Raw genomic sequence first — 24,775 nt, forward strand, 5'->3', positions numbered from 1 at the left:
TCCATAACCCGGATTTGCCAGGAACCCTTCTTACTCCTCCTACTTGCATGTGACACTGGGCTTAGGATCTGCATAGGAAACACACACACAAGCACACACCTACCTTTGTTGCCTGCAGATGCCTCCTTGGCTGTCCCCAAACGGTATCAAACCAACACCCACGGGAAGCTGTAAGCATAGAGGACATGCCTGCACCCCATTGGACTTACCTGTGTGGGTTAAACCCGGGTTATTTGACAACCTATGGCGGTGATGGTTCTGCTCAGGCAGAGCAGTGCTGATGCTCCTCATAAAGCTGTCGCTGCTGTGAAGGTTCTAGGTGACATCACAAATCCCTATGGTTACATACACAACAAAGCTGGGTTGTTGTTGTTTACACTCTGCAAGGCCTGTGGAAGTGAGTGACATCATAGCACTGTAGTTCTGAGGGTTCTAGATGGATGCAACAATCTCCTGTTGCTTCTATGAAGGCCATAATAGACGACATCACCAAACAGCTCCATAGTCACATACACAGCAAAGGAGAGATGTTGTTTACACCTAGTGATGTCAGTGGTATTGAGTGACATCACAGCACAGTGCTAAGGCTCCTGGGCCTGGACACAGCAGCGGCTGCAATATCTCAACGGAGAATACGTTTATATATATGTGTGTGTGTGCGCGTATATATATATATATATATATATATATATATATATATATATATATATATATATTTCTCCGCCGAAATCACTTTTAAACCCATTTCCACCTTTTTTTCCCTTCTCTTCCTCTTACTTTTTTTTCACGTTTTTTTACGTTTTTCTCCTTTTCGCCTCTTTTCTGGGCGTATTATTCTTCTTTTTCTTCTTTTTTTTCGTCTAATGCATACCCCATCAGTGCAGCAATGCTTATTCAATACCGCCAGCAGATGGAGACACTGGGGGATAATTTTCTAAGGATTTATACTGATTTTTCCTGTCTGAATTTGTCGCACAGAAAGTTGCAGGCCAAATATGTGTGACATTTCTGCGACTTTAGCTTCTAGAGCATTTTTACAACATTATACATAGGTGCTGAATACATAAAAAGCGACTGTTCAGCGACAGACAAGTCGCATCGGCTGAAAGTAGGCCAGAATGTCAGTCCATGTTGGAGCAGGTTTAGATACAGTCTAAAGTATAGATCTCAAAGTCTGTGCACAGAATTTAGCAAGGGCCTCGCACCTTCTGATGCATCAGGTAGGTGCACAATAGCATAGCCTAACCCTCTGTACTTTGGTCTATATTGATGCGGGACATAGACAGCCAGCTGATGACCAATCCATTAGTGCAATGGATGGCTGGAAGCATTTGTCTTTGCCTTTGCAATACCACAGAAGCAATGCATGGTCAATGTACAGCAATGACACACCTGTGTGAACAGCCAGGAGACCCCCCCCCCCATGTTATGTTACATAGTTACATAGTTAGTACGGTCGAAAAAAGACATATGTCCATCAAGTTCAACCAGGGAATTAAGGGGTAGGGGTGTGGCGCGATATTGGGGAAGGGATGAGATTTTATATTTCTTCATAAGCATTAATCTTATTTTGTCAATTAGGAACATTCAGCACCCACCCGCTATCAAGGCAGCTGCCTATCATGTCATGCCCTACCTGCACAGGTGTGCTGGCTACTCAAATGATCCAATTAAGGAGGCCATTTAGTCAGCAGCAGCAGAAGTCCTGTGCCTGGACGCTCCAACAGCGGCCAGACACAAGCAGAAGCAGCAGAAGCAGCAGCAGCAGCACCACCTTTTGTTTTTTGGCTGCAGCAGCAGCAAGGCCCACAGGGCTGGCTAGCTGGCTAGCCAGCAAGCAGGTAGCAATGAAAGTAGGAATCTTTCTTTTTAACCCTGTAAGGGGGTGGTGCACTGTACCCGAAGATACTGCCATATCGGGTCAATGCATAGGGCGACGGAAGCAAGCTTCGAAATCGGCCCCCGTTCTCAAAAATCCATTTAATATATGGTCCCCAGATAGGGGACGTATCAGATATTAAACTGATAAGAACAGATACTACACTTGATCTTAGCCAAAAGGCCGAGAAGCGATAACCGTGAAAGGGGCGGGCCCAACAAGGTCCCCTTCATGGGCACTATCACTGCTTGCTGTCAGGGAGGCTGCCAGACAATTTTCCATGCACACTCTGGGCTGGGGGGCAGTCAACCACCAGTACACACAGCAGAACCTAAACCCATACCATTATTGCTAAGCAGCAAGACAGGGGCCCATTGCACTCCCACGGGGCCTTTTTAAATGCAATCCATAACCCGGATTTGCCAGGAACCCTTCTTACTCCTCCTACTTGCATGTGACACTGGGCTTAGGATCTGCATAGGAAACACACACACAAGCACACACCTACCTTTGTTGCCTGCAGATGCCTCCTTGGCTGTCCCCAAACGGTATCAAACCAACACCCACGGGAAGCTGTAAGCATAGAGGACATGCCTGCACCCCATTGGACTTACCTGTGTGGGTTAAACCCGGGTTATTTGACAACCTATGGCGGTGATGGTTCTGCTCAGGCAGAGCAGTGCTGATGCTCCTCATAAAGCTGTCGCTGCTGTGAAGGTTCTAGGTGACATCACAAATCCCTATGGTTACATACACAACAAAGCTGGGTTGTTGTTGTTTACACTCTGCAAGGCCTGTGGAAGTGAGTGACATCATAGCACTGTAGTTCTGAGGGTTCTAGATGGATGCAACAATCTCCTGTTGCTTCTATGAAGGCCATAATAGACGACATCACCAAACAGCTCCATAGTCACATACACAGCAAAGGAGAGATGTTGTTTACACCTAGTGATGTCAGTGGTATTGAGTGACATCACAGCACAGTGCTAAGGCTCCTGGGCCTGGACACAGCAGCGGCTGCAATATCTCAACGGAGAATACGTTTATATATATGTGTGTGTGTGCGTGTATATATATATATATATATATATATATATATATATATATATATATATATATATATATATATTTCTCCGCCGAAATCACTTTTAAACCCATTTCCACCTTTTTTTCCCTTCTCTTCCTCTTACTTTTTTTTCACGTTTTTTTACGTTTTTCTCCTTTTCGCCTCTTTTCTGGGCGTATTATTCTTCTTTTTCTTCTTTTTTTTCGTCTAATGCATACCCCATCAGTGCAGCAATGCTTATTCAATACCGCCAGCAGATGGAGACACTGGGGGATAATTTTCTAAGGATTTATACTGATTTTTCCTGTCTGAATTTGTCGCACAGAAAGTTGCAGGCCAAATATGTGTGACATTTCTGCGACTTTAGCTTCTAGAGCATTTTTACAACATTATACATAGGTGCTGAATACATAAAAAGCGACTGTTCAGCGACAGACAAGTCGCATCGGCTGAAAGTAGGCCAGAATGTCAGTCCATGTTGGAGCAGGTTTAGATACAGTCTAAAGTATAGATCTCAAAGTCTGTGCACAGAATTTAGCAAGGGCCTCGCACCTTCTGATGCATCAGGTAGGTGCACAATAGCATAGCCTAACCCTCTGTACTTTGGTCTATATTGATGCGGGACATAGACAGCCAGCTGATGACCAATCCATTAGTGCAATGGATGGCTGGAAGCATTTGTCTTTGCCTTTGCAATACCACAGAAGCAATGCATGGTCAATGTACAGCAATGACACACCTGTGTGAACAGCCAGGAGACCCCCCCCCCATGTTATGTTACATAGTTACATAGTTAGTACGGTCGAAAAAAGACATATGTCCATCAAGTTCAACCAGGGAATTAAGGGGTAGGGGTGTGGCGCGATATTGGGGAAGGGATGAGATTTTATATTTCTTCATAAGCATTAATCTTATTTTGTCAATTAGGAACATTCAGCACCCACCCGCTATCAAGGCAGCTGCCTATCATGTCATGCCCTACCTGCACAGGTGTGCTGGCTACTCAAATGATCCAATTAAGGAGGCCATTTAGTCAGCAGCAGCAGAAGTCCTGTGCCTGGACGCTCCAACAGCGGCCAGACACAAGCAGAAGCAGCAGAAGCAGCAGCAGCAGCACCACCTTTTGTTTTTTGGCTGCAGCAGCAGCAAGGCCCACAGGGCTGGCTAGCTGGCTAGCCAGCAAGCAGGTAGCAATGAAAGTAGGAATCTTTCTTTTTAACCCTGTAAGGGGGTGGTGCACTGTACCCGAAGATACTGCCATATCGGGTCAATGCATAGGGCGACGGAAGCAAGCTTCGAAATCGGCCCCCGTTCTCAAAAATCCATTTAATATATGGTCCCCAGATAGGGGACGTATCAGATATTAAACTGATAAGAACAGATACTACACTTGATCTTAGCCAAAAGGCCGAGAAGCGATAACCGTGAAAGGGGCGGGCCCAACAAGGTCCCCTTCATGGGCACTATCACTGCTTGCTGTCAGGGAGGCTGCCAGACAATTTTCCATGCACACTCTGGGCTGGGGGGCAGTCAACCACCAGTACACACAGCAGAACCTAAACCCATACCATTATTGCTAAGCAGCAAGACAGGGGCCCATTGCACTCCCACGGGGCCTTTTTAAATGCAATCCATAACCCGGATTTGCCAGGAACCCTTCTTACTCCTCCTACTTGCATGTGACACTGGGCTTAGGATCTGCATAGGAAACACACACACAAGCACACACCTACCTTTGTTGCCTGCAGATGCCTCCTTGGCTGTCCCCAAACGGTATCAAACCAACACCCACGGGAAGCTGTAAGCATAGAGGACATGCCTGCACCCCATTGGACTTACCTGTGTGGGTTAAACCCGGGTTATTTGACAACCTATGGCGGTGATGGTTCTGCTCAGGCAGAGCAGTGCTGATGCTCCTCATAAAGCTGTCGCTGCTGTGAAGGTTCTAGGTGACATCACAAATCCCTATGGTTACATACACAACAAAGCTGGGTTGTTGTTGTTTACACTCTGCAAGGCCTGTGGAAGTGAGTGACATCATAGCACTGTAGTTCTGAGGGTTCTAGATGGATGCAACAATCTCCTGTTGCTTCTATGAAGGCCATAATAGACGACATCACCAAACAGCTCCATAGTCACATACACAGCAAAGGAGAGATGTTGTTTACACCTAGTGATGTCAGTGGTATTGAGTGACATCACAGCACAGTGCTAAGGCTCCTGGGCCTGGACACAGCAGCGGCTGCAATATCTCAACGGAGAATACGTTTATATATATGTGTGTGTGTGCGCGTATATATATATATATATATATATATATATATATATATATTTCTCCGCCGAAATCACTTTTAAACCCATTTCCACCTTTTTTTCCCTTCTCTTCCTCTTACTTTTTTTTCACGTTTTTTTACGTTTTTCTCCTTTTCGCCTCTTTTCTGGGCGTATTATTCTTCTTTTTCTTCTTTTTTTTCGTCTAATGCATACCCCATCAGTGCAGCAATGCTTATTCAATACCGCCAGCAGATGGAGACACTGGGGGATAATTTTCTAAGGATTTATACTGATTTTTCCTGTCTGAATTTGTCGCACAGAAAGTTGCAGGCCAAATATGTGTGACATTTCTGCGACTTTAGCTTCTAGAGCATTTTTACAACATTATACATAGGTGCTGAATACATAAAAAGCGACTGTTCAGCGACAGACAAGTCGCATCGGCTGAAAGTAGGCCAGAATGTCAGTCCATGTTGGAGCAGGTTTAGATACAGTCTAAAGTATAGATCTCAAAGTCTGTGCACAGAATTTAGCAAGGGCCTCGCACCTTCTGATGCATCAGGTAGGTGCACAATAGCATAGCCTAACCCTCTGTACTTTGGTCTATATTGATGCGGGACATAGACAGCCAGCTGATGACCAATCCATTAGTGCAATGGATGGCTGGAAGCATTTGTCTTTGCCTTTGCAATACCACAGAAGCAATGCATGGTCAATGTACAGCAATGACACACCTGTGTGAACAGCCAGGAGACCCCCCCCCCATGTTATGTTACATAGTTACATAGTTAGTACGGTCGAAAAAAGACATATGTCCATCAAGTTCAACCAGGGAATTAAGGGGTAGGGGTGTGGCGCGATATTGGGGAAGGGATGAGATTTTATATTTCTTCATAAGCATTAATCTTATTTTGTCAATTAGGAACATTCAGCACCCACCCGCTATCAAGGCAGCTGCCTATCATGTCATGCCCTACCTGCACAGGTGTGCTGGCTACTCAAATGATCCAATTAAGGAGGCCATTTAGTCAGCAGCAGCAGAAGTCCTGTGCCTGGACGCTCCAACAGCGGCCAGACACAAGCAGAAGCAGCAGAAGCAGCAGCAGCAGCACCACCTTTTGTTTTTTGGCTGCAGCAGCAGCAAGGCCCACAGGGCTGGCTAGCTGGCTAGCCAGCAAGCAGGTAGCAATGAAAGTAGGAATCTTTCTTTTTAACCCTGTAAGGGGGTGGTGCACTGTACCCGAAGATACTGCCATATCGGGTCAATGCATAGGGCGACGGAAGCAAGCTTCGAAATCGGCCCCCGTTCTCAAAAATCCATTTAATATATGGTCCCCAGATAGGGGACGTATCAGATATTAAACTGATAAGAACAGATACTACACTTGATCTTAGCCAAAAGGCCGAGAAGCGATAACCGTGAAAGGGGCGGGCCCAACAAGGTCCCCTTCATGGGCACTATCACTGCTTGCTGTCAGGGAGGCTGCCAGACAATTTTCCATGCACACTCTGGGCTGGGGGGCAGTCAACCACCAGTACACACAGCAGAACCTAAACCCATACCATTATTGCTAAGCAGCAAGACAGGGGCCCATTGCACTCCCACGGGGCCTTTTTAAATGCAATCCATAACCCGGATTTGCCAGGAACCCTTCTTACTCCTCCTACTTGCATGTGACACTGGGCTTAGGATCTGCATAGGAAACACACACACAAGCACACACCTACCTTTGTTGCCTGCAGATGCCTCCTTGGCTGTCCCCAAACGGTATCAAACCAACACCCACGGGAAGCTGTAAGCATAGAGGACATGCCTGCACCCCATTGGACTTACCTGTGTGGGTTAAACCCGGGTTATTTGACAACCTATGGCGGTGATGGTTCTGCTCAGGCAGAGCAGTGCTGATGCTCCTCATAAAGCTGTCGCTGCTGTGAAGGTTCTAGGTGACATCACAAATCCCTATGGTTACATACACAACAAAGCTGGGTTGTTGTTGTTTACACTCTGCAAGGCCTGTGGAAGTGAGTGACATCATAGCACTGTAGTTCTGAGGGTTCTAGATGGATGCAACAATCTCCTGTTGCTTCTATGAAGGCCATAATAGACGACATCACCAAAACAGCTCCATAGTCACATACACAGCAAAGGAGAGATGTTGTTTACACCTAGTGATGTCAGTGGTATTGAGTGACATCACAGCACAGTGCTAAGGCTCCTGGGCCTGGACACAGCAGCGGCTGCAATATCTCAACGGAGAATACGTTTATATATATGTGTGTGTGTGCGCGTATATATATATATATATATATATATATATATATATATATATATATTTCTCCGCCGAAATCACTTTTAAACCCATTTCCACCTTTTTTTCCCTTCTCTTCCTCTTACTTTTTTTTCACGTTTTTTTACGTTTTTCTCCTTTTCGCCTCTTTTCTGGGCGTATTATTCTTCTTTTTCTTCTTTTTTTTCGTCTAATGCATACCCCATCAGTGCAGTGCTTATTCAATACCGCCAGCAGATGGAGACACTGGGGGATAATTTTCTAAGGATTTATACTGATTTTTCCTGTCTGAATTTGTCGCACAGAAAGTTGCAGGCCAAATATGTGTGACATTTCTGCGACTTTAGCTTCTAGAGCATTTTTACAACATTATACATAGGTGCTGAATACATAAAAAGCGACTGTTCAGCGACAGACAAGTCGCATCGGCTGAAAGTAGGCCAGAATGTCAGTCCATGTTGGAGCAGGTTTAGATACAGTCTAAAGTATAGATCTCAAAGTCTGTGCACAGAATTTAGCAAGGGCCTCGCACCTTCTGATGCATCAGGTAGGTGCACAATAGCATAGCCTAACCCTCTGTACTTTGGTCTATATTGATGCGGGACATAGACAGCCAGCTGATGACCAATCCATTAGTGCAATGGATGGCTGGAAGCATTTGTCTTTGCCTTTGCAATACCACAGAAGCAATGCATGGTCAATGTACAGCAATGACACACCTGTGTGAACAGCCAGGAGACCCCCCCCCCATGTTATGTTACATAGTTACATAGTTAGTACGGTCGAAAAAAGACATATGTCCATCAAGTTCAACCAGGGAATTAAGGGGTAGGGGTGTGGCGCGATATTGGGGAAGGGATGAGATTTTATATTTCTTCATAAGCATTAATCTTATTTTGTCAATTAGGAACATTCAGCACCCACCCGCTATCAAGGCAGCTGCCTATCATGTCATGCCCTACCTGCACAGGTGTGCTGGCTACTCAAATGATCCAATTAAGGAGGCCATTTAGTCAGCAGCAGCAGAAGTCCTGTGCCTGGACGCTCCAACAGCGGCCAGACACAAGCAGAAGCAGCAGAAGCAGCAGCAGCAGCACCACCTTTTGTTTTTTGGCTGCAGCAGCAGCAAGGCCCACAGGGCTGGCTAGCTGGCTAGCCAGCAAGCAGGTAGCAATGAAAGTAGGAATCTTTCTTTTTAACCCTGTAAGGGGGTGGTGCACTGTACCCGAAGATACTGCCATATCGGGTCAATGCATAGGGCGACGGAAGCAAGCTTCGAAATCGGCCCCCGTTCTCAAAAATCCATTTAATATATGGTCCCCAGATAGGGGACGTATCAGATATTAAACTGATAAGAACAGATACTACACTTGATCTTAGCCAAAAGGCCGAGAAGCGATAACCGTGAAAGGGGCGGGCCCAACAAGGTCCCCTTCATGGGCACTATCACTGCTTGCTGTCAGGGAGGCTGCCAGACAATTTTCCATGCACACTCTGGGCTGGGGGGCAGTCAACCACCAGTACACACAGCAGAACCTAAACCCATACCATTATTGCTAAGCAGCAAGACAGGGGCCCATTGCACTCCCACGGGGCCTTTTTAAATGCAATCCATAACCCGGATTTGCCAGGAACCCTTCTTACTCCTCCTACTTGCATGTGACACTGGGCTTAGGATCTGCATAGGAAACACACACACAAGCACACACCTACCTTTGTTGCCTGCAGATGCCTCCTTGGCTGTCCCCAAACGGTATCAAACCAACACCCACGGGAAGCTGTAAGCATAGAGGACATGCCTGCACCCCATTGGACTTACCTGTGTGGGTTAAACCCGGGTTATTTGACAACCTATGGCGGTGATGGTTCTGCTCAGGCAGAGCAGTGCTGATGCTCCTCATAAAGCTGTCGCTGCTGTGAAGGTTCTAGGTGACATCACAAATCCCTATGGTTACATACACAACAAAGCTGGGTTGTTGTTGTTTACACTCTGCAAGGCCTGTGGAAGTGAGTGACATCATAGCACTGTAGTTCTGAGGGTTCTAGATGGATGCAACAATCTCCTGTTGCTTCTATGAAGGCCATAATAGACGACATCACCAAACAGCTCCATAGTCACATACACAGCAAAGGAGAGATGTTGTTTACACCTAGTGATGTCAGTGGTATTGAGTGACATCACAGCACAGTGCTAAGGCTCCTGGGCCTGGACACAGCAGCGGCTGCAATATCTCAACGGAGAATACGTTTATATATATGTGTGTGTGTGCGCGTATATATATATATATATATATATATATATATATATATATATATATATATTCTCCGCCGAAATCACTTTTAAACCCATTTCCACCTTTTTTTCCCTTCTCTTCCTCTTACTTTTTTTTCACGTTTTTTTACGTTTTTCTCCTTTTCGCCTCTTTTCTGGGCGTATTATTCTTTTTCTTCTTTTTTTTCGTCTAATGCATACCCCATCAGTGCAGCAATGCTTATTCAATACCGCCAGCAGATGGAGACACTGGGGGATAATTTTCTAAGGATTTATACTGATTTTTCCTGTCTGAATTTGTCGCACAGAAAGTTGCAGGCCAAATATGTGTGACATTTCTGCGACTTTAGCTTCTAGAGCATTTTTACAACATTATACATAGGTGCTGAATACATAAAAAGCGACTGTTCAGCGACAGACAAGTCGCATCGGCTGAAAGTAGGCCAGAATGTCAGTCCATGTTGGAGCAGGTTTAGATACAGTCTAAAGTATAGATCTCAAAGTCTGTGCACAGAATTTAGCAAGGGCCTCGCACCTTCTGATGCATCAGGTAGGTGCACAATAGCATAGCCTAACCCTCTGTACTTTGGTCTATATTGATGCGGGACATAGACAGCCAGCTGATGACCAATCCATTAGTGCAATGGATGGCTGGAAGCATTTGTCTTTGCCTTTGCAATACCACAGAAGCAATGCATGGTCAATGTACAGCAATGACACACCTGTGTGAACAGCCAGGAGACCCCCCCCCCATGTTATGTTACATAGTTACATAGTTAGTACGGTCGAAAAAAGACATATGTCCATCAAGTTCAACCAGGGAATTAAGGGGTAGGGGTGTGGCGCGATATTGGGGAAGGGATGAGATTTTATATTTCTTCATAAGCATTAATCTTATTTTGTCAATTAGGAACATTCAGCACCCACCCGCTATCAAGGCAGCTGCCTATCATGTCATGCCCTACCTGCACAGGTGTGCTGGCTACTCAAATGATCCAATTAAGGAGGCCATTTAGTCAGCAGCAGCAGAAGTCCTGTGCCTGGACGCTCCAACAGCGGCCAGACACAAGCAGAAGCAGCAGAAGCAGCAGCAGCAGCACCACCTTTTGTTTTTTGGCTGCAGCAGCAGCAAGGCCCACAGGGCTGGCTAGCTGGCTAGCCAGCAAGCAGGTAGCAATGAAAGTAGGAATCTTTCTTTTTAACCCTGTAAGGGGGTGGTGCACTGTACCCGAAGATACTGCCATATCGGGTCAATGCATAGGGCGACGGAAGCAAGCTTCGAAATCGGCCCCCGTTCTCAAAAATCCATTTAATATATGGTCCCCAGATAGGGGACGTATCAGATATTAAACTGATAAGAACAGATACTACACTTGATCTTAGCCAAAAGGCCGAGAAGCGATAACCGTGAAAGGGGCGGGCCCAACAAGGTCCCCTTCATGGGCACTATCACTGCTTGCTGTCAGGGAGGCTGCCAGACAATTTTCCATGCACACTCTGGGCTGGGGGGCAGTCAACCACCAGTACACACAGCAGAACCTAAACCCATACCATTATTGCTAAGCAGCAAGACAGGGGCCCATTGCACTCCCACGGGGCCTTTTTAAATGCAATCCATAACCCGGATTTGCCAGGAACCCTTCTTACTCCTCCTACTTGCATGTGACACTGGGCTTAGGATCTGCATAGGAAACACACACACAAGCACACACCTACCTTTGTTGCCTGCAGATGCCTCCTTGGCTGTCCCCAAACGGTATCAAACCAACACCCACGGGAAGCTGTAAGCATAGAGGACATGCCTGCACCCCATTGGACTTACCTGTGTGGGTTAAACCCGGGTTATTTGACAACCTATGGCGGTGATGGTTCTGCTCAGGCAGAGCAGTGCTGATGCTCCTCATAAAGCTGTCGCTGCTGTGAAGGTTCTAGGTGACATCACAAATCCCTATGGTTACATACACAACAAAGCTGGGTTGTTGTTGTTTACACTCTGCAAGGCCTGTGGAAGTGAGTGACATCATAGCACTGTAGTTCTGAGGGTTCTAGATGGATGCAACAATCTCCTGTTGCTTCTATGAAGGCCATAATAGACGACATCACCAAACAGCTCCATAGTCACATACACAGCAAAGGAGAGATGTTGTTTACACCTAGTGATGTCAGTGGTATTGAGTGACATCACAGCACAGTGCTAAGGCTCCTGGGCCTGGACACAGCAGCGGCTGCAATATCTCAACGGAGAATACGTTTATATATATGTGTGTGTGTGCGCGTATATATATATATATATATATATATATATATATATATATATATTTCTCCGCCGAAATCACTTTTAAACCCATTTCCACCTTTTTTTCCCTTCTCTTCCTCTTACTTTTTTTTCACGTTTTTTTACGTTTTTCTCCTTTTCGCCTCTTTTCTGGGCGTATTATTCTTCTTTTTCTTCTTTTTTTTCGTCTAATGCATACCCCATCAGTGCAGCAATGCTTATTCAATACCGCCAGCAGATGGAGACACTGGGGGATAATTTTCTAAGGATTTATACTGATTTTTCCTGTCTGAATTTGTCGCACAGAAAGTTGCAGGCCAAATATGTGTGACATTTCTGCGACTTTAGCTTCTAGAGCATTTTTACAACATTATACATAGGTGCTGAATACATAAAAAGCGACTGTTCAGCGACAGACAAGTCGCATCGGCTGAAAGTAGGCCAGAATGTCAGTCCATGTTGGAGCAGGTTTAGATACAGTCTAAAGTATAGATCTCAAAGTCTGTGCACAGAATTTAGCAAGGGCCTCGCACCTTCTGATGCATCAGGTAGGTGCACAATAGCATAGCCTAACCCTCTGTACTTTGGTCTATATTGATGCGGGACATAGACAGCCAGCTGATGACCAATCCATTAGTGCAATGGATGGCTGGAAGCATTTGTCTTTGCCTTTGCAATACCACAGAAGCAATGCATGGTCAATGTACAGCAATGACACACCTGTGTGAACAGCCAGGAGACCCCCCCCCCATGTTATGTTACATAGTTACATAGTTAGTACGGTCGAAAAAAGACATATGTCCATCAAGTTCAACCAGGGAATTAAGGGGTAGGGGTGTGGCGCGATATTGGGGAAGGGATGAGATTTTATATTTCTTCATAAGCATTAATCTTATTTTGTCAATTAGGAACATTCAGCACCCACCCGCTATCAAGGCAGCTGCCTATCATGTCATGCCCTACCTGCACAGGTGTGCTGGCTACTCAAATGATCCAATTAAGGAGGCCATTTAGTCAGCAGCAGCAGAAGTCCTGTGCCTGGACGCTCCAACAGCGGCCAGACACAAGCAGAAGCAGCAGAAGCAGCAGCAGCAGCACCACCTTTTGTTTTTTGGCTGCAGCAGCAGCAAGGCCCACAGGGCTGGCTAGCTGGCTAGCCAGCAAGCAGGTAGCAATGAAAGTAGGAATCTTTCTTTTTAACCCTGTAAGGGGGTGGTGCACTGTACCCGAAGATACTGCCATATCGGGTCAATGCATAGGGCGACGGAAGCAAGCTTCGAAATCGGCCCCCGTTCTCAAAAATCCATTTAATATATGGTCCCCAGATAGGGGACGTATCAGATATTAAACTGATAAGAACAGATACTACACTTGATCTTAGCCAAAAGGCCGAGAAGCGATAACCGTGAAAGGGGCGGGCCCAACAAGGTCCCCTTCATGGGCACTATCACTGCTTGCTGTCAGGGAGGCTGCCAGACAATTTTCCATGCACACTCTGGGCTGGGGGGCAGTCAACCACCAGTACACACAGCAGAACCTAAACCCATACCATTATTGCTAAGCAGCAAGACAGGGGCCCATTGCACTCCCACGGGGCCTTTTTAAATGCAATCCATAACCCGGATTTGCCAGGAACCCTTCTTACTCCTCCTACTTGCATGTGACACTGGGCTTAGGATCTGCATAGGAAACACACACACAAGCACACACCTACCTTTGTTGCCTGCAGATGCCTCCTTGGCTGTCCCCAAACGGTATCAAACCAACACCCACGGGAAGCTGTAAGCATAGAGGACATGCCTGCACCCCATTGGACTTACCTGTGTGGGTTAAACCCGGGTTATTTGACAACCTATGGCGGTGATTGTTCTGCTCAGGCAGAGCAGTGCTGATGCTCCTCATAAAGCTGTCGCTGCTGTGAAGGTTCTAGGTGACATCACAAATCCCTATGGTTACATACACAACAAAGCTGGGTTGTTGTTGTTTACACTCTGCAAGGCCTGTGGAAGTGAGTGACATCATAGCACTGTAGTTCTGAGGGTTCTAGATGGATGCAACAATCTCCTGTTGCTTCTATGAAGGCCATAATAGACGACATCACCAAACAGCTCCATAGTCACATACACAGCAAAGGAGAGATGTTGTTTACACCTAGTGATGTCAGTGGTATTGAGTGACATCACAGCACAGTGCTAAGGCTCCTGGGCCTGGACACAGCAGCGGCTGCAATATCTCAACGGAGAATACGTTTATATATATGTGTGTGTGTGCGCGTATATATATATATATATATATATATATATATATATATATATATATTTCTCCGCCGAAATCACTTTTAAACCCATTTCCACCTTTTTTTCCCTTCTCTTCCTCTTACTTTTTTTTCACGTTTTTTTACGTTTTTCTCCTTTTCGCCTCTTTTCTGGGCGTATTATTCTTCTTTTTCTTCTTTTTTTTCGTCTAATGCATACCCCATCAGTGCAGCAATGCTTATTCAATACCGCCAGCAGATGGAGACACTGGGGGATAATTTTCTAAGGATTTATACTGATTTTTCCTGTCTGAATTTGTCGCACAGAAAGTTGCAGGCCAAATATGTGTGACATTTCTGCGACTTTAGCTTCTAGAGCATTTTTACAACATTATACATAGGTGCTGAATACATAAAAAGCGACTGTTCAGCGACAGACAAGTCGCATCGGCTGAAAGTAGGCCAGAATGTCAGTCCATGTTGGAGCAGGTTTAGATACAGTCTAAAGTATAGATCTCAAAGTCTGTGCACAGAATTTAGCAAGGGCCTCGCACCTTCTGATGCATCAGGTAGGTGCACAATAGCATAGCCTAACCCTCTGTACTTTGGTCTATATTGATGCGGGACATAGACAGCCAGCTGATGACCAATCCATTAGTGCAATGGATGGCTGGAAGCATTTGTCTTTGCCTTTGCAATACCACAGAAGCAATGCATGGTCAATGTACAGCAATGACACACCTGTGTGAACAGCCAGGAGACCCCCCCCCCATGTTATGTTACATAGTTACATAGTTAGTACGGTCGAAAAAAGACATATGTCCATCAAGTTCAACCAGGGAATTAAGGGGTAGGGGTGTGGCGCGATATTGGGGAAGGGATGAGATTTTATATTTCTTCATAAGCATTAATCTTATTTTGTCAATTAGGAACATTCAGCACCCACCCGCTATCAAGGCAGCTGCCTATCATGTCATGCCCTACCTGCACAGGTGTGCTGGCTACTCAAATGATCCAATTAAGGAGGCCATTTAGTCAGCAGCAGCAGAAGTCCTGTGCCTGGACGCTCCAACAGCGGCCAGACACAAGCAGAAGCAGCAGAAGCAGCAGCAGCAGCACCACCTTTTGTTTTTTGGCTGCAGCAGCAGCAAGGCCCACAGGGCTGGCTAGCTGGCTAGCCAGCAAGCAGGTAGCAATGAAAGTAGGAATCTTTCTTTTTAACCCTGTAAGGGGGTGGTGCACTGTACCCGAAGATACTGCCATATCGGGTCAATGCATAGGGCGACGGAAGCAAGCTTCGAAATCGGCCCCCGTTCTCAAAAATCCATTTAATATATGGTCCCCAGATAGGGGACGTATCAGATATTAAACTGATAAGAACAGATACTACACTTGATCTTAGCCAAAAGGCCGAGAAGCGATAACCGTGAAAGGGGCGGGCCCAACAAGGTCCCCTTCATGGGCACTATCACTGCTTGCTGTCAGGGAGGCTGCCAGACAATTTTCCATGCACACTCTGGGCTGGGGGGCAGTCAACCACCAGTACACACAGCAGAACCTAAACCCATACCATTATTGCTAAGCAGCAAGACAGGGGCCCATTGCACTCCCACGGGGCCTTTTTAAATGCAATCCATAACCCGGATTTGCCAGGAACCCTTCTTACTCCTCCTACTTGCATGTGACACTGGGCTTAGGATCTGCATAGGAAACACACACACAAGCACACACCTACCTTTGTTGCCTGCAGATGCCTCCTTGGCTGTCCCCAAACGGTATCAAACCAACACCCACGGGAAGCTGTAAGCATAGAGGACATGCCTGCACCCCATTGGACTTACCTGTGTGGGTTAAACCCGGGTTATTTGACAACCTATGGCGGTGATGGTTCTGCTCAGGCAGAGCAGTGCTGATGCTCCTCATAAAGCTGTCGCTGCTGTGAAGGTTCTAGGTGACATCACAAATCCCTATGGTTACATACACAACAAAGCTGGGTTGTTGTTGTTTACACTCTGCAAGGCCTGTGGAAGTGAGTGACATCATAGCACTGTAGTTCTGAGGGTTCTAGATGGATGCAACAATCTCCTGTTGCTTCTATGAAGGCCATAATAGACGACATCACCAAACAGCTCCATAGTCACATACACAGCAAAGGAGAGATGTTGTTTACACCTAGTGATGTCAGTGGTATTGAGTGACATCACAGCACAGTGCTAAGGCTCCTGGGCCTGGACACAGCAGCGGCTGCAATATCTCAACGGAGAATACGTTTATATATATGTGTGTGTGTGCGCGTATATATATATATATATATATATATATATATATATATATATTTCTCCGCCGAAATCACTTTTAAACCCATTTCCACCTTTTTTTCCCTTCTCTTCCTCTTACTTTTTTTTCACGTTTTTTTACGTTTTTCTCCTTTTCGCCTCTTTTCTGGGCGTATTATTCTTCTTTTTCTTCTTTTTTTTCGTCTAATGCATACCCCATCAGTGCAGCAATGCTTATTCAATACCGCCAGCAGATGGAGACACTGGGGGATAATTTTCTAAGGATTTATACTGATTTTTCCTGTCTGAATTTGTCGCACAGAAAGTTGCAGGCCAAATATGTGTGACATTTCTGCGACTTTAGCTTCTAGAGCATTTTTACAACATTATACATAGGTGCTGAATACATAAAAAGCGACTGTTCAGCGACAGACAAGTCGCATCGGCTGAAAGTAGGCCAGAATGTCAGTCCATGTTGGAGCAGGTTTAGATACAGTCTAAAGTATAGATCTCAAAGTCTGTGCACAGAATTTAGCAAGGGCCTCGCACCTTCTGATGCATCAGGTAGGTGCACAATAGCATAGCCTAACCCTCTGTACTTTGGTCTATATTGATGCGGGACATAGACAGCCAGCTGATGACCAATCCATTAGTGCAATGGATGGCTGGAAGCATTTGTCTTTGCCTTTGCAATACCACAGAAGCAATGCATGGTCAATGTACAGCAATGACACACCTGTGTGAACAGCCAGGAGACCCCCCCCCCATGTTATGTTACATAGTTACATAGTTAGTACGGTCGAAAAAAGACATATGTCCATCAAGTTCAACCAGGGAATTAAGGGGTAGGGGTGTGGCGCGATATTGGGGAAGGGATGAGATTTTATATTTCTTCATAAGCATTAATCTTATTTTGTCAATTAGGAACATTCAGCACCCACCCGCTATCAAGGCAGCTGCCTATCATGTCATGCCCTACCTGCACAGGTGTGCTGGCTACTCAAATGATCCAATTAAGGAGGCCATTTAGTCAGCAGCAGCAGAAGTCCTGTGCCTGGACGCTCCAACAGCGGCCAGACACAAGCAGAAGCAGCAGAAGCAGCAGCAGCAGCACCACCTTTTGTTTTTTGGCTGCAGCAGCAGCAAGGCCCACAGGGCTGGCTAGCTGGCTAGCCAGCAAGCAGGTAGCAATGAAAGTAGGAATCTTTCTTTTTAACCCTGTAAGGGGGTGGTGCACTGTACCCGAAGATACTGCCATATCGGGTCAATGCATAGGGCGACGGAAGCAAGCTTCGAAATCGGCCCCCGTTCTCAAAAATCCATTTAATATATGGTCCCCAGATAGGGGACGTATCAGATATTAAACTGATAAGAACAGATACTACACTTGATCTTAGCCAAAAGGCCGAGAAGCGATAACCGTGAAAGGGGCGGGCCCAACAAGGTCCCCTTCATGGGCACTATCACTGCTTGCTGTCAGGGAGGCTGCCAGACAATTTTCCATGCACACTCTGGGCTGGGGGGCAGTCAACCACCAGTACACACAGCAGAACCTAAACCCATACCATTATTGCTAAGCAGCAAGACAGGGGCCCATTGCACTCCCACGGGGCCTTTTTAAATGCAATCCATAACCCGGATTTGCCAGGAACCCTTCTTACTCCTCCTACTTGCATGTGACACTGGGCTTAGGATCTGCATAGGAAACACACACACAAGCACACACCTACCTTTGTTGCCTGCAGATGCCTCCTTGGCTGTCCCCAAACGGTATCAAACCAACACCCACGGGAAGCTGTAAGCATAGAGGACATGCCTGCACCCCATTGGACTTACCTGTGTGGGTTAAACCCGGGTTATTTGACAACCTATGGCGGTGATGGTTCTGCTCAGGCAGAGCAGTGCTGATGCTCCTCATAAAGCTGTCGCTGCTGTGAAGGTTCTAGGTGACATCACAAATCCCTATGGTTACATACACAACAAAGCTGGGTTGTTGTTGTTTACACTCTGCAAGGCCTGTGGAAGTGAGTGACATCATAGCACTGTAGTTCTGAGGGTTCTAGATGGATGCAACAATCTCCTGTTGCTTCTATGAAGGCCATAATAGACGACATCACCAAACAGCTCCATAGTCACATACACAGCAAAGGAGAGATGTTGTTTACACCTAGTGATGTCAGTGGTATTGAGTGACATCACAGCACAGTGCTAAGGCTCCTGGGCCTGGACACAGCAGCGGCTGCAATATCTCAACGGAGAATACGTTTATATATATGTGTGTGTGTGCGCGTATATATATATATATATATATATATATATATATATATATATATATATATATATATATATTTCTCCGCCGAAATCACTTTTAAACCCATTTCCACCTTTTTTTCCCTTCTCTTCCTCTTACTTTTTTTTCACGTTTTTTTACGTTTTTCTCCTTTTCGCCTCTTTTCTGGGCGTATTATTCTTCTTTTTCTTCTTTTTTTTCGTCTAATGCATACCCCATCAGTGCAGCAATGCTTATTCAATACCGCCAGCAGATGGAGACACTGGGGGATAATTTTCTAAGGATTTATACTGATTTTTCCTGTCTGAATTTGTCGCACAGAAAGTTGCAGGCCAAATATGTGTGACATTTCTGCGACTTTAGCTTCTAGAGCATTTTTACAACATTATACATAGGTGCTGAATACATAAAAAGCGACTGTTCAGCGACAGACAAGTCGCATCGGCTGAAAGTAGGCCAGAATGTCAGTCCATGTTGGAGCAGGTTTAGATACAGTCTAAAGTATAGATCTCAAAGTCTGTGCACAGAATTTAGCAAGGGCCTCGCACCTTCTGATGCATCAGGTAGGTGCACAATAGCATAGCCTAACCCTCTGTACTTTGGTCTATATTGATGCGGGACATAGACAGCCAGCTGATGACCAATCCATTAGTGCAATGGATGGCTGGAAGCATTTGTCTTTGCCTTTGCAATACCACAGAAGCAATGCATGGTCAATGTACAGCAATGACACACCTGTGTGAACAGCCAGGAGACCCCCCCCCCATGTTATGTTACATAGTTACATAGTTAGTACGGTCGAAAAAAGACATATGTCCATCAAGTTCAACCAGGGAATTAAGGGGTAGGGGTGTGGCGCGATATTGGGGAAGGGATGAGATTTTATATTTCTTCATAAGCATTAATCTTATTTTGTCAATTAGGAACATTCAGCACCCACCCGCTATCAAGGCAGCTGCCTATCATGTCATGCCCTACCTGCACAGGTGTGCTGGCTACTCAAATGATCCAATTAAGGAGGCCATTTAGTCAGCAGCAGCAGAAGTCCTGTGCCTGGACGCTCCAACAGCGGCCAGACACAAGCAGAAGCAGCAGAAGCAGCAGCAGCAGCACCACCTTTTGTTTTTTGGCTGCAGCAGCAGCAAGGCCCACAGGGCTGGCTAGCTGGCTAGCCAGCAAGCAGGTAGCAATGAAAGTAGGAATCTTTCTTTTTAACCCTGTAAGGGGGTGGTGCACTGTACCCGAAGATACTGCCATATCGGGTCAATGCATAGGGCGACGGAAGCAAGCTTCGAAATCGGCCCCCGTTCTCAAAAATCCATTTAATATATGGTCCCCAGATAGGGGACGTATCAGATATTAAACTGATAAGAACAGATACTACACTTGATCTTAGCCAAAAGGCCGAGAAGCGATAACCGTGAAAGGGGCGGGCCCAACAAGGTCCCCTTCATGGGCACTATCACTGCTTGCTGTCAGGGAGGCTGCCAGACAATTTTCCATGCACACTCTGGGCTGGGGGGCAGTCAACCACCAGTACACACAGCAGAACCTAAACCCATACCATTATTGCTAAGCAGCAAGACAGGGGCCCATTGCACTCCCACGGGGCCTTTTTAAATGCAATCCATAACCCGGATTTGCCAGGAACCCTTCTTACTCCTCCTACTTGCATGTGACACTGGGCTTAGGATCTGCATAGGAAACACACACACAAGCACACACCTACCTTTGTTGCCTGCAGATGCCTCCTTGGCTGTCCCCAAACGGTATCAAACCAACACCCACGGGAAGCTGTAAGCATAGAGGACATGCCTGCACCCCATTGGACTTACCTGTGTGGGTTAAACCCGGGTTATTTGACAACCTATGGCGGTGATGGTTCTGCTCAGGCAGAGCAGTGCTGATGCTCCTCATAAAGCTGTCGCTGCTGTGAAGGTTCTAGGTGACATCACAAATCCCTATGGTTACATACACAACAAAGCTGGGTTGTTGTTGTTTACACTCTGCAAGGCCTGTGGAAGTGAGTGACATCATAGCACTGTAGTTCTGAGGGTTCTAGATGGATGCAACAATCTCCTGTTGCTTCTATGAAGGCCATAATAGACGACATCACCAAACAGCTCCATAGTCACATACACAGCAAAGGAGAGATGTTGTTTACACCTAGTGATGTCAGTGGTATTGAGTGACATCACAGCACAGTGCTAAGGCTCCTGGGCCTGGACACAGCAGCGGCTGCAATATCTCAACGGAGAATACGTTTATATATATGTGTGTGTGTGCGCGTATATATATATATATATATATATATATATATATATATATATATTTCTCCGCCGAAATCACTTTTAAACCCATTTCCACCTTTTTTTCCCTTCTCTTCCTCTTACTTTTTTTTCACGTCTTTTTACGTTTTTCTCCTTTTCGCCTCTTTTCTGGGCGTATTATTCTTCTTTTTCTTCTTTTTTTTCGTCTAATGCATACCCCATCAGTGCAGCAATGCTTATTCAATACCGCCAGCAGATGGAGACACTGGGGGATAATTTTCTAAGGATTTATACTGATTTTTCCTGTCTGAATTTGTCGCACAGAAAGTTGCAGGCCAAATATGTGTGACATTTCTGCGACTTTAGCTTCTAGAGCATTTTTACAACATTATACATAGGTGCTGAATACATAAAAAGCGACTGTTCAGCGACAGACAAGTCGCATCGGCTGAAAGTAGGCCAGAATGTCAGTCCATGTTGGAGCAGGTTTAGATACAGTCTAAAGTATAGATCTCAAAGTCTGTGCACAGAATTTAGCAAGGGCCTCGCACCTTCTGATGCATCAGGTAGGTGCACAATAGCATAGCCTAACCCTCTGTACTTTGGTCTATATTGATGCGGGACATAGACAGCCAGCTGATGACCAATCCATTAGTGCAATGGATGGCTGGAAGCATTTGTCTTTGCCTTTGCAATACCACAGAAGCAATGCATGGTCAATGTACAGCAATGACACACCTGTGTGAACAGCCAGGAGACCCCCCCCCCATGTTATGTTACATAGTTACATAGTTAGTACGGTCGAAAAAAGACATATGTCCATCAAGTTCAACCAGGGAATTAAGGGGTAGGGGTGTGGCGCGATATTGGGGAAGGGATGAGATTTTATATTTCTTCATAAGCATTAATCTTATTTTGTCAATTAGGAACATTCAGCACCCACCCGCTATCAAGGCAGCTGCCTATCATGTCATGCCCTACCTGCACAGGTGTGCTGGCTACTCAAATGATCCAATTAAGGAGGCCATTTAGTCAGCAGCAGCAGAAGTCCTGTGCCTGGACGCTCCAACAGCGGCCAGACACAAGCAGAAGCAGCAGAAGCAGCAGAAGCAGCAGCAGCAGCACCACCTTTTGTTTTTTGGCTGCAGCAGCAGCAAGGCCCACAGGGCTGGCTAGCTGGCTAGCCAGCAAGCAGGTAGCAATGAAAGTAGGAATCTTTCTTTTTAACCCTGTAAGGGGGTGGTGCACTGTACCCGAAGATACTGCCATATCGGGTCAATGCATAGGGCGACGGAAGCAAGCTTCGAAATCGGCCCCCGTTCTCAAAAATCCATTTAATATATGGTCCCCAGATAGGGGACGTATCAGATATTAAACTGATAAGAACAGATAAGGTTTCAACAAAATTTTATTGAATAAATAAGAAACCATACAAAATTTAAAATGCAAAATAATAAAAGGTTCACAAAAGTTTTAAAATACAAATAATAAAACCAGTAATAAAAGGAGAAAAAATAAAAATGGCAGGATAAAACATTATACAAATGTCATAAAAACTGATTATACTGTTATTTCGTTCCATAGAGGCAGACACCACATGGATGCTGCCTCGCTGGCCCCCAACTGTTTCTTGTCTCTTAGGTAATAGATGTACATCTCACTCAGGGCCAGCTTTATACAGTTTTTAACATCAATAAAATCATGTTTAAAAAGTAAGATGTTCCTAACTTTCCAGATGGCATTTTTAAAACAATTAATAATCATCCAGCAGATCATCTGCTGTTTAAAATTGGGGCAGTTAAAAAGACCGTAAAAGACACATTCGTGATTAAAATCTTTTAGGCCGCAGGCCCACTTCAAAAGTGGGCCTACCTTCCTCCAAAGCTCCCGTGCAAAAGGGCAGTTCCAAAATATGTGCAGCACCGTTTCGTCCACTCCGCAGCCATCTCTCGGGCACTTGGCTCTCGCCACCAGTCCTCGCCTGTGCTGAAACTCACGAGTAGGGAGGCACTGGTGGACGATTGCCCAGGCAAGATCCCTGTGTACATTCGCCAGAAACTTCCCGTACACGTTCCGCCATACCTTTTTGGATCTTGCCTGTGTGAAATTGGACACTGCCAGGGTAACCTCACTCCGCCTGAGGACCTTTGATACCTTTCTCTGGTCCCCCAGTATGTCAGGCTCCAAATCTTGGAGACCTAGGAGCCTGACTGTCTTTTCCAACACCACATAATGTTTTGGGGGACACAGAAGCACCGGAGCGTTCAGAGGGATGCGCAACCATCTTTTAAAAACCATGCCCGCAGCGTACCTTAAAAAGCAGCTAAAAATGCCATCGGATTTAATAATTTTAAAACAGAAACAGAAATACTTTATGTAAAAGAAAGTAAAAAGGTTAGGAACATCTTTCCCGCCATTATCTTTACTTTTGTACATAAAATCACGCTTTAATTTCTCCATTTTTGAACCCCATAAAAAAGTAAAAACAATTCTAGTTACTTTTTTAATGTATAAAATAGATGGAGGAAATACCATGGCAATGTATAGCATAATAGGGAGTAAAACCATCTTTATTATTAAAATCTTCCCCTCCATGGTAAGGTTTCTAAGATTCCACATTAAAATCTTCTTCTCCATCTTAGCTATAGCTGAATCCCAGTTAGGGCTCCCATCATTGACCTGGTTAAAAACAATACCTAAAACTTTAATTTGATCCTGTTGCATTGTGACTCCTGGGGTGATGGATGAATCCCAGGAGCCAATATAAAAACAGTCACATTTATCTGTGTTTAGCTTAAAACCAGAGACCTCGCAGAAATAGCTGGTGTTCCTCAATGCCCCCCTCATGGATGGAGAGTCCGGGCACAGTATGGTGACATCATCCATGTACCCCAACACCTTTAGATGGGTCCCTCCTCCACCAGGTATCGGTACGCCTCTTACTACCCGGTCTTTTCTGAGGAGGGCCATCAGTGGTTCGATTGCGCAAATAAAAAGGAGTGGGGACAGGGGGCAGCCCTGTTTGACACCTGATAAAAGAGGAACACCGCTGGTTAAAAAGCCATTAACAGAGACTTGACTAAAACAGGATCGGTATAAAAGCATGATTCGGCTTAAAATCGTTTCAGGCACTGCCATCTTTTTAAGAACTAAAAACAGGTATTCATGGGAGACCCTATCAAAGGCTTTTTCAAAGTCTAAGGATAAAATTGCTACAGTTTGATTTCTATCCTTAAAATACCATAAAACATCTCTTAAAATATTTAGGGATTCAGCTATAGACCTTCCAGGTACCCCACAAACCTGATTTGGGTGAATTAATTTATGAATGAAAGGTTTAAAACGGACAGCTAATAACTTGGCTAAAACTTTATAATCAACATTTAAAAGTGTGATGGGGCGCCAATTTTTTAGCATATCCTTTTCACCCTTTTTAAAAAGTAATGATACAATCCCCCTCCTCCAGGAAGGGGGAAGTTCATTAACAATAAAAGTTTCTTTATACAATAAAACCATATCATCCTTTAAAATATCCCAAAAAGCTAAATAAAATTCGATGGGTAAACCATCTTCCCCAGGGGCCTTCCCACTAGAAAAACTTTTAAAAACAAATAAAAGTTCATCTAAGTTA

At 45.3% G+C, this 24,775-nt stretch overlaps 10 non-coding genes across 10 annotated transcripts; all 10 read right to left on the reverse strand.

Moving 5' to 3' along the window:
* Nucleotides 1-1,883: 1,883 nt before the first annotated feature.
* Nucleotides 1,884-2,074, reverse strand: LOC130331254 (U2 spliceosomal RNA). Its single transcript, XR_008874193.1, has one exon. It is a non-coding gene; the product is annotated as a U2 spliceosomal RNA (small nuclear RNA).
* Nucleotides 2,075-4,174: 2,100 nt separating this feature from the next.
* On the reverse strand, nucleotides 4,175-4,365 carry LOC130331266 (U2 spliceosomal RNA). The gene has a single exon (XR_008874204.1). It is a non-coding gene; the product is annotated as a U2 spliceosomal RNA (small nuclear RNA).
* A 2,078-nt stretch (nucleotides 4,366-6,443) lies between these two features.
* On the reverse strand, nucleotides 6,444-6,634 carry LOC130331278 (U2 spliceosomal RNA). Its single transcript, XR_008874215.1, has one exon. It is a non-coding gene; the product is annotated as a U2 spliceosomal RNA (small nuclear RNA).
* A 2,082-nt stretch (nucleotides 6,635-8,716) lies between these two features.
* LOC130331291 (U2 spliceosomal RNA) lies at nucleotides 8,717-8,907 on the reverse strand. The gene has a single exon (XR_008874226.1). It is a non-coding gene; the product is annotated as a U2 spliceosomal RNA (small nuclear RNA).
* A 2,084-nt stretch (nucleotides 8,908-10,991) lies between these two features.
* LOC130331303 (U2 spliceosomal RNA) lies at nucleotides 10,992-11,182 on the reverse strand. Its single transcript, XR_008874234.1, has one exon. It is a non-coding gene; the product is annotated as a U2 spliceosomal RNA (small nuclear RNA).
* A 2,082-nt stretch (nucleotides 11,183-13,264) lies between these two features.
* LOC130331311 (U2 spliceosomal RNA) lies at nucleotides 13,265-13,455 on the reverse strand. The gene has a single exon (XR_008874235.1). It is a non-coding gene; the product is annotated as a U2 spliceosomal RNA (small nuclear RNA).
* A 2,084-nt stretch (nucleotides 13,456-15,539) lies between these two features.
* Nucleotides 15,540-15,730, reverse strand: LOC130331313 (U2 spliceosomal RNA). The gene has a single exon (XR_008874236.1). It is a non-coding gene; the product is annotated as a U2 spliceosomal RNA (small nuclear RNA).
* Nucleotides 15,731-17,810: 2,080 nt separating this feature from the next.
* Nucleotides 17,811-18,001, reverse strand: LOC130331315 (U2 spliceosomal RNA). The gene has a single exon (XR_008874238.1). It is a non-coding gene; the product is annotated as a U2 spliceosomal RNA (small nuclear RNA).
* Nucleotides 18,002-20,099: 2,098 nt separating this feature from the next.
* On the reverse strand, nucleotides 20,100-20,290 carry LOC130331316 (U2 spliceosomal RNA). The gene has a single exon (XR_008874239.1). It is a non-coding gene; the product is annotated as a U2 spliceosomal RNA (small nuclear RNA).
* A 2,091-nt stretch (nucleotides 20,291-22,381) lies between these two features.
* On the reverse strand, nucleotides 22,382-22,567 carry LOC130331295 (U2 spliceosomal RNA). Its single transcript, XR_008874229.1, has one exon. It is a non-coding gene; the product is annotated as a U2 spliceosomal RNA (small nuclear RNA).
* Between the last annotated feature and the right edge of the window lie 2,208 nt (nucleotides 22,568-24,775).

Source organism: Hyla sarda, unplaced genomic scaffold, assembly GCF_029499605.1.
Source record: "Hyla sarda isolate aHylSar1 unplaced genomic scaffold, aHylSar1.hap1 scaffold_347, whole genome shotgun sequence".
Classification (NCBI taxonomy): Eukaryota; Metazoa; Chordata; class Amphibia; order Anura; family Hylidae; genus Hyla; species Hyla sarda.